This window comes from Vitis riparia, chromosome 9, assembly GCF_004353265.1.
Source record: "Vitis riparia cultivar Riparia Gloire de Montpellier isolate 1030 chromosome 9, EGFV_Vit.rip_1.0, whole genome shotgun sequence".
NCBI lineage: Eukaryota > Viridiplantae > Streptophyta > Magnoliopsida > Vitales > Vitaceae > Vitis > Vitis riparia.
In genome coordinates this window covers 14,624,428-14,633,309 of record NC_048439.1, presented here as the reverse complement: position 1 = coordinate 14,633,309, position 8,882 = coordinate 14,624,428, and the positions used below count along the sequence as shown (strand labels likewise).

General features: G+C 39.1%; 1 protein-coding gene and 1 long non-coding RNA gene across 12 annotated transcripts in view; one reads left to right on the top strand and one right to left on the bottom strand.

Annotated features, from left to right (window-relative positions):
• Window positions 1-670: 670 nt before the first annotated feature.
• Window positions 671-7,741, top strand: LOC117921704. Of its 2 annotated transcripts, XR_004652411.1 has the most exons (6): window positions 671-1,009; window positions 1,099-1,172; window positions 1,818-1,923; window positions 6,793-6,891; window positions 7,023-7,193; window positions 7,492-7,741. It is a non-coding gene; the product is annotated as an uncharacterized LOC117921704 (long non-coding RNA). The 2 variants fall into 2 exon arrangements; XR_004652412.1 differs by lacking the exon at window positions 1,818-1,923 and having other exon boundaries at window positions 692-1,009.
• Window positions 7,742-8,184: 443 nt separating this feature from the next.
• LOC117922576 (receptor-like protein 1) overlaps window positions 8,185-8,882 on the bottom strand; it is a 57,366-nt gene continuing 56,668 nt past the window's right edge. For 7 of the 10 annotated variants that reach the window (XR_004652506.1, XR_004652505.1, XR_004652500.1 and 4 more), the window contains one exon: window positions 8,185-8,561. The gene's annotated coding sequence lies outside the window, so the exon portion shown is untranslated. The remainder of the gene's footprint in view (window positions 8,562-8,882) is intronic. The other 3 variants (XR_004652504.1, XR_004652502.1, XR_004652498.1) reach the window with 1 other exon arrangement.

The following is an 8,882-nucleotide window of genomic DNA, read 5'->3' as shown; positions in this document are numbered from 1 at the left end:
TTATTCCAAACAATTTTTTTTTTATGTAGCTCTACACAACTCTTTGGTTTTCTATTAGCCTTGAAGTTTTGAGATCAATTTATATGGTTATTCAGGTAAGTGGGGTTAGGTTTGTTTAGTTAATAATAATATACAAAGGTATATCTTGCATAACATGAATTTTAATGGATGAAAAAAACCAAAAAAAAAAGGAAATTTTAAGTGCACAAGCACTCTCTAAGTACACTCAATCATTAAAGGGGCTCCAACGTCTCCTAAGAGTGCTCAAGGGCTCATAGTAAATTTTGTGTTATTTTATTTTCTTTATTTTAATTTTTTTCCATCGTCAAATTAGCCCATTAGGGTATTTTAGATTATGAATGTACCTTATGTTATTGATTTTGATACGTATACCATGGAGTTAAATTGCCATCAATCCCTGTCCATTGCCAATACTCCCAAAGCCTTGTGCTTGATCATGTTTTGTTAATGGTGGATGATTTCATCCTATCAAGTTCTTGAATCTAAGGAACATGTAGGCATTGCACCACTAATATGAAGATGGGTGTGGACTCTAGCTAGTGTAAGACTCTATGGAAAAGATGATGATTGGTTTAGTAAAATGGGAAAGTTATGCTTTGGGCTGCCCATCCCAAAATAATAACATTTTCAAAACCCAACTTTGCACAAAAAAAAATACGTACACTGATGACAAAAAAATCAGGGATTTCATGCACTCTGCTGTGAGGTGTTATTTCATTCCGAAATTGCCCTCTCTCTTCAGCCACTTCAGTGTCCACATCAGAAGGCCTACAAAACCAAAAAAATTCAGAGACTCACTCGCTCGATCACTCAGGCTTCTTTTCCAATGGATCAAGCTCAGTTTCTTCTGGTAGGGTTACCTCTGTTTCTCTTCTTCTCAGACATCATAAATCTCTTCACGCCATTGCCTCTAAAGCCACCGCCGCATCATCACCACCAGCAACCCCAACCCAAACCCCAATCGGCTCCTCTAGATTTCCCCACACAGGTCTATTCTCCTTGATACCCATTTTTCTATTCTCCGTATTTATGTAAGTGGGTGTTTGATTAATTTTCGATTGCTTTTTTGAATTGCAGAAAGAGAGTGGTATTGGAGGTATTGGCTTCGGCAACACCGTCAATATTAATTTCTGTTCCTCTTGTTCCTACAGGTTTTGTATTATTTCTTTTAATTTTTTTATTATTTGTTTGCTCATATTAAATTCAATTGTAGATATCTATTTCATCTTTGGATGTTATGTGAAAATTATACTTCTCTGTTTTCTTGGATGGATCTAATTGTTGAGATGGGTTTGTAAATTAAGATTTGATGGTTCATAATAAGGGTTTTGTCGAAATGGATGCTGTTTTGGTTGTGTTAAATTTATGTGTTGGAATTGTAAAAAGGAAGAACTTGTTTGTGGAGAAGCATGTTGGGAATAAATTCAATTATTTATAATATAAAATAAGTTTGTTGCTTCTTTCAGCACTTGAATTGATGTTAGAATCATTTTAAGTGTACCAAAAAAATTGTAGATCTTAAATGCTATCACTAAGGTTGTGGTGCTTAAAAATATCCTATATTTCTACTGGGAAATCAGAAAATTTGTGGGCCTATTGAGAAAGAATTTTCAGTGTACGGTTAAGGGGGAAGTTGTGTTTTATGAGGCCCATTTGAAGGATATATGGGAATGAAACCCATAGAACCTGGAATACGGGCTTTGTCCATTAATGATCAGAATATTATTTTTCTTGTGCACTAATTACTGTTTGGAAATGTTATTCCAAAATTGCCCTTTTGTTCTCCTTGTCAACAGCCACCACGGTCTCCATGTAAGCAGCCACGGGTCTCCAAAATTGGCCATGTAATCAGCACTCAAATCTGAACCGAAAAGAACCCGATCAGAGGAAAAATGGCATGAGGTATGTGGTTCTCCATTCAGTGGGTTTTACCTTAGGTGTTTGTTTGATTTTTGGGCAAAGGGCTGTCATTTTACATATGGATTTGGATCTGACCTAACCATGTATGAAAAGCATCGCCTATTCACCCCATATTACTGAGTTTTCCCTCCTCACTGATCACCTTGTACACTCACTTTGAATATGAATAGAAATAGCTCATAAGGGTAGAGGACATAGTAGTAATACGTGGAATTAGATTAACCAGGGCTTGCAGTCCCATATGGTTCTGTGCTATGGGATCTATTTCAAAATTCAACTTCTTCTGAAGTTTACTGAGATTTGAAATTTTTATAGCATTTTGCTGACCATTCATATCCAAATGACCCACTTTCGATTTTTGTTGGCACTACAAGTACATTTTCGGATCTGTTTTGGTAAAATATCTCATTTTTACACATGGGTACGAATTCGGTTGATAATTTTGGTCACCATTCATCTAATATCCCAGTTCAAATTTTGAGGGAAAATTCTATCTTTTGGGTGTGGGTTTGAGGATTTTGATGAACATTTTTGCATTTTTAGCCCATTCTTCCTATGACCTAGGTGAAGTTTTGGCATAACAAGTAAATTTGAGAATGTGTTTTTGGGAAAATGTCTCATTTTTACACATGGGTTTGAATCTGATTAACGATTTCGTGAGCATTTCTTAACTATATGGCTACTGATGAAATGACCCATGTAAATTGTATTTTTGGGAAAAAAAAGGTCTTAGATTAGATCATTTTGTTGACCATTTCTCTAATACATGGCCATCCATCAAAAGGCCCACTTCCAAGTTTTGGCACAACATGAACATTTCCGTGTATTTTTGGGAAAGTAGATAAATAAAGCTTCACTTTTACATATGGGGCTGAAAATTGATTTGATGATTTTGGGGAGCACTTCTCAATTATAGAACCATTCATCCAATGACCCACCTCAATTTTTGGCACAATAATAATATTTCAAAAGCTAATTTTGGGAAGTAGTATCGCTTCTTAGGGACTGTACCATAGGTACTACCTTAATGGCCTTGAGGTACTACCTTAGTGGCCTTGAGGTACTACCTTAAGGGACCCTAGGTACTACCTTAGCTAAACTTGAACTCAACCTTTTCCAAGCCTCGGGTCTTCCTTTGTGACCCTTAGACCATGCCATTATGTGCTTCTCTTGAGTCCTCAAGTAGTCCACCAATGGTTTTTTGCAACTGTTCCTTAGGTACTACCTTAATGGCCTTTACGTACTACCTTAGTGGCCTTGAGGTACTACCTCAAGGGACCCTAGATACTACCTTAGCTAAACTTGAACTCAACCTCTCCCAAGCCTCGGGTCTTCCTTTGTGACCCTTAGACCATGCCATTATGTGCTTCTCTTGAGTCCTCAAGTGGTCCACCAATGGTTTTTTGTTACTGTTCCTTAGGTACTACCTTAATGGCCTTGAGGTACTACCTTAGTGATCTTGAGATACTACCTTAAGGGACCCTAAGTACTACCTCAGCTAAACTTGAACTCAACCTCTCCCAAGTCTCGTGTCTTCCTTTGTGACCCTTAGACCATGTCATTATGTGCTTCTCTTGAGTCCTCATGTGGTCCAACAATGGTTTTTTTCTATTGTTCCTTAGGTACTACCTTAATGGCCTTGAGGTACTACCTTAGTGGCCTTGAGGTACTACCTTAAGGGATCCTAGGTACTACCTTAGCTAAACTTGAACTCAACCTCTCCCAAGCCTCGCGTCTTCCTTTGTGACCCTTAGACCATGCCATTATGTGCTTCTCTTGAGTCCTCATGTGGTCCACCAATGGTTTTTTGCTACTGTTCCTTAGGTACTACCTTAATAGCCTTGAGGTACTACCTTAGTGGCCTTGAGGTACTACCTTAATGGACCCTAGGTACTACCTCAGCTAAACTTGAACTCAACCTCTCCCAAGCCTTGGGTCTTCCTTTGTGACCTTTAGACCATGTCATTATGTGCTTCTCTTGAGTCCTCAAGTGGTCCACCAATGGTTTTTTGCTACTGTTCCTTAGGTAATACCTTAATGGCCTTAAGGTACTACCTTAAGGAATCCTAAGTACTACCGTAGCTAAACTTGAACTCAACCTCTCCCAAGCCTCGGATCTTCCTTTGTGACCCTTAGACCATGCCATTATGTGCTTCTCTTGAGTCCTCATGTGGTCCACCAATGGTTTTTTGCTACTGTTCCTTAGGTACTACCTTAATGGCCTTGAGGTACTACCTTAGTGGCCTTGAGGTACTACCTTAAGGGACCCTAGGTACTACCTTAGCTAAACTTGAACTCAACATCTCCCAAGCCTCGAGTCTTCCTTTGCGACCCTTAGACCATGCCATTATGTGCTTCTCTTGAGTCCTCATGTAGTCCACCAATGGTTTTTTGCTACTGTTCCTTAGGTACTACCTTAATGGCCTTGAGGTACTACCTTAGTGGCCTTGAGGTACTACCTTAAGGGACCCTAGGTACTACCTTAGCTAAACTTGAACTCAACCTCTCCCAAGCCTCAGGTCTTCCTTTGTAACCCTTAGACCATGCCATTATGTGCTTTTCTTGAGTCCTCAAGTGGTCCACCAATGGTTTTTTGCTACTGTTCCTTAGGTACTACCTTAAGGGATCCTAGGTACTACCTTAGCTAAACTTGAACTCAACCTCTCCCAAGCCTCGGGTCTTCCTTTGTGACCCTTAGACCATGCCATTATGTGCTTCTCTTGAGTCCTCATGTGGTCCACCAATGGTTTTTTGCTACTGTCCTTAGGTACTACCTTAATGGCCTTGAGGTACTACCTTAGTGGCCTTGAGGTACTACCTTAAGGGACCCTAGATACTACCTCAGCTAAACTTGAACTCAACCTCTCCCAAGCCTCGGGTCTTCCTTTGTGACCCTTAGACCATGCCATTATGTGCTTCTCTTGAGTCCTCAAGTGGTCCACCAATGGTTTTTTTGCTACTGTTCCTTAGGTAATACCTTAATGGCCTTAAGGTACTACCTTAAGGAATCCTAAGTACTACCTTAGCTAAACTTGAACTCAACCTCTCCCAAGCCTCGGATCTTCCTTTGTGACCCTTAGACCATGCCATTATGTGCTTCTCTTGAGTCCTCATGTGGTCCACCAATGGTTTTTTGCTACTGTTCCTTAGGTACTACCTAATGGCCTTGAGGTACTACCTTAGTGGCCTTGAGGTACTACCTTAAGGGACCCTAGGTACTACCTTAGCTAAACTTGAACTCAACATCTCCCGAGCCTCGAGTCTTCCTTTGCGACCCTTAGACCATGCCATTATGTGCTTCTCTTAAGTCCTCATGTAGTCCACCAATGGTTTTTTGCTACTGTTCCTTAGGTACTACCTTAATGGCCTTGAGGTACTACCTTAGTGGCCTTGAGGTACTACCTTAAGGGACCCTAGGTACTACCTTAGCTAAACTTGAACTCAACCTCTCCCAAGCCTCAGGTCTTCCTTTGTAACCCTTAGACCATGCCATTATGTGCTTTTCTTGAGTCCTCAAGTGGTCCACCAATGGTTTTTTGCTACTGTTCCTTAGGTACTACCTTAAGGGATCCTAGGTACTACCTTAGCTAAACTTGAACTCAACCTCTCCCAAGCCTCGGGTCTTCCTTTGTGACCCTTAGACCATGCCATTATGTGCTTCTCTTGAGTCCTCATGTGGTCCACCAATGGTTTTTTGCTACTGTTCCTTAGGTACTACCTTAATGGCCTTGAGGTACTACCTTAGTGGCCTTGAGGTACTACCTTAAGGGACCCTAGGTACTACCTAAGCTAAACTTGAACTCAACCTCTCCCAAGCCTCGGGTCTTCCTTTATGACCCTTAGACCATGCCATTATGTGCTTCTTTTGAGTCCTCATGTGGTATACCAATGGTTTTTTGCTACTGTTCCTTAGGTATTACCTTAATGGCTTTGAGGTACTACCTTAGTGGCCTTGAGGTACTACCTTAAGGGACCCTAGGTACTACCTTAGCTAAACTTGAACTCAACCTCTCCCAAGCCTCAGGTCTTCCTTTGTGACCCTTAGACCATGCCATTATGTGCTTCTCTTGAGTCCTCATGTGGTCCACCAATGGTTTTTTGCTACTGTTCCTTAGGTACTACCTTAATGGCCTTGAGGTACTACCTTAGTGGCCTTGAGGTACTACCTTAAGGGACCCTAGGTACTACCTCAGCTAAACTTGAACTCAATCTCTCCCAAACCTCGGGTCTTCCTTTGTGACCCTTAGACCATGTCATTATGTGCTTCTCTTTAGCCCTCAAGTGGTCCACCAATGGTTTTTTGCTATTGTTCCTTAGGTACTACTTTAATGGCCTTGAGGTACTACCTTAGTGGCCTTGAGGTACTACCTTAAGGGACTCTAGGTACTACCTTAGCTAAACTTGAACTCAACCTCTCCCAAGCCTCGGGTATTCCTTTGTGACCCTTAGACCATGCCATTATGTGCTTCTCTTGAGTCCTCATGTCGTCCACCAATGGTTTTTTGCTACTGTTCCTTAGGTACTACCTTAAGGGCCCTTAGGTGCTAAATTTTTTTAATATTTTTTCCTATTATGACTGTGCATTGAAGCTTGTTCAACTACATTATATAATTTAAACAATAGTTGCTTATCATTCTTTTCTTAAATACATATTGCCCACAAATACCAATTATATGCATAGGGAATACAATTGGTTTAGGGTAAGTGATATCAATTTTATAATTGAAAAGGTATGTATAGGGATGAGTATAGCTGAAAGTTTACTTTTCTTAATATTAATCACATTTGTTATGAAACTTGTTGTGAGTGAGGAATGAAGGTTAGTGTTGATTCTTTGTCTATGTTTTTTAGGCTGCAAGAGAAACACGGGCCCTTAAAGAAGCTAAGGACAAGCTACAAAAGCGGGTGGAGGAATTTACATGGAGATTGCAGTTGGAGAAACGATTAAGGGTAGTGTAGATATTTTTTCCCTCTTCATAAATATGAGGAAAAGCCCCAGAAATCTCTCATTGAAAAGCAGCAGGTGGATATCCTCTTTCGGTCTTCCTCTTTCTTCATGCTAATCATTTTTTCTGGTGCAGGAAAACCAAGACCTGCTAATCAAGTTTATTTCACAAGATCTAGGATTCTCTGGGGGCAGGCCTATTGCTGCTTGCCTGATTTACAAATCCCTTCTCCAATGGAGGTCATTTGAGGTTGAAAGAAGTAGTGTATTTGATCGTATCATTCAGACAATAGGTGCAGCAATAGAGGTATAACCGACCTCTGTTTTATTTGGTTTCTTTATCTTGGATGTTTGAAAATAGTGACTACTGTCAATCCCCTTGTTGGACCTGGTAAACTGAATTGAATTTGCTTAATGGGACCAAGATATTTCACTAGAAGAATGATTGAAAATTAATAGGAGATCAACATCAGCTTCTTTATTTGGGAGGATGTATCAACTAAGAAATGGGATTTGTTTTATCTTGGGCACCAACCAGGACATTTGATATAGCTTCCTTTTTTGTTTATGTTTCTATTTTCTCATTTGCTGCCTTACATTTTTAGGGGCTTCGTGCATCTCCACAAGGTGCTTGGTGAACTGGATGACTTGAGACAAGTTGAAGCCAAATATGCAGCTTTTCTTTTTAAACAGCAACTCACAACCTTCCTTGAGAATATATATGGAATGATAAGAGACAATTTAAAGAAATATTTCCCCATTGCTTGGATTGTGTATTCAGGAAATTCTTCTTAGCAAAATATGAATGGTATGACTAGTTTCATTTAATATCAATAGCAACTCAAATTTTAGACATATCATAAGCTTTGGAATCTGTTTTATTTGAAATGTAAAGCTGGAAAATGTATCTATTTTTTTCCCTATCAATACCATCAGAGATATTCCTATTGGCCAGAACAAAATAAAAAATTGCTCAAAAGTTCATCATCTCTTATCTGAGATTCTGTTCTTGTGGTGGTGTGTGATTGGAAACCAAAAAAATTATCTAAAGCTGTTTCAGAGCATCTTTGCAGAGAGGTACCCAATGTTCAGTTCTCCAAACAGACACACACACAACCAAGTGAATCCCAAACAGTAATTTCTCAACAAAGTGAAAGAAATGAAAAAGTTTAAAGCACTCAAGAGTAGAGATTTGTTTTCAATGAAAATTATCTATCCCCAATTGTGCACACAAAAGGATTTGCTTCACACTCTATCATATAAGCATCATTCAACATCATAACCCATCATAAAAGACATGAAGAAAAATCAAGCTACTGGATTGAAACAAACAAGACCGGTTTCAATTAGACCCACATTTACACAGTTACAATGAGGGAGAGATTTGAGAACATTATTTTGCTTCTGAGAAATGTGGGGGAGGCGATGGTAAGGTAAGTGAAGAACAAAACATAGTTCACTAATACAAAAGAGTTACAAAATCTATTCATGTTGTACTTGCTCAACACAAATGCACATTTTTTTCTTTCTTTATGAGTTTTTCCCCTGGGACATATCTGCTTTCTTCCAGAAATTTAATGAACTTCTCCTCAGCAGGGTTGGTCAAAATTTCAAAAGATGCCTCAGGCTCCACCTTTTTCTCTGAATGACTTGACCTTAACCATTTTCCTGCAATCTTCATGAGTCTGGATCAGTAAATTTAGAAACTGAAAGCAAATGCAAGTTCAATTAAATTGGTATAAGTTTTACCTATTTTGATATCTGCACATTTTAAGGTTATCAGGGCATTTTAATGTTATCAGCCTAAAAACAATACCTTAATTATAATTAATTGCACAGGCACATACCAAAGCTAATGCCTTGAGTTAAAATCACGACAACAAGCAACTTAACTTTAAATAAACATTTTCTTCCTTTTGCTGAAATTTTCATTCTCAATCATGTTGTTACATGCTACAGTCTTCAAATTCTTTTAAAGAATACGTACTTATAAAAT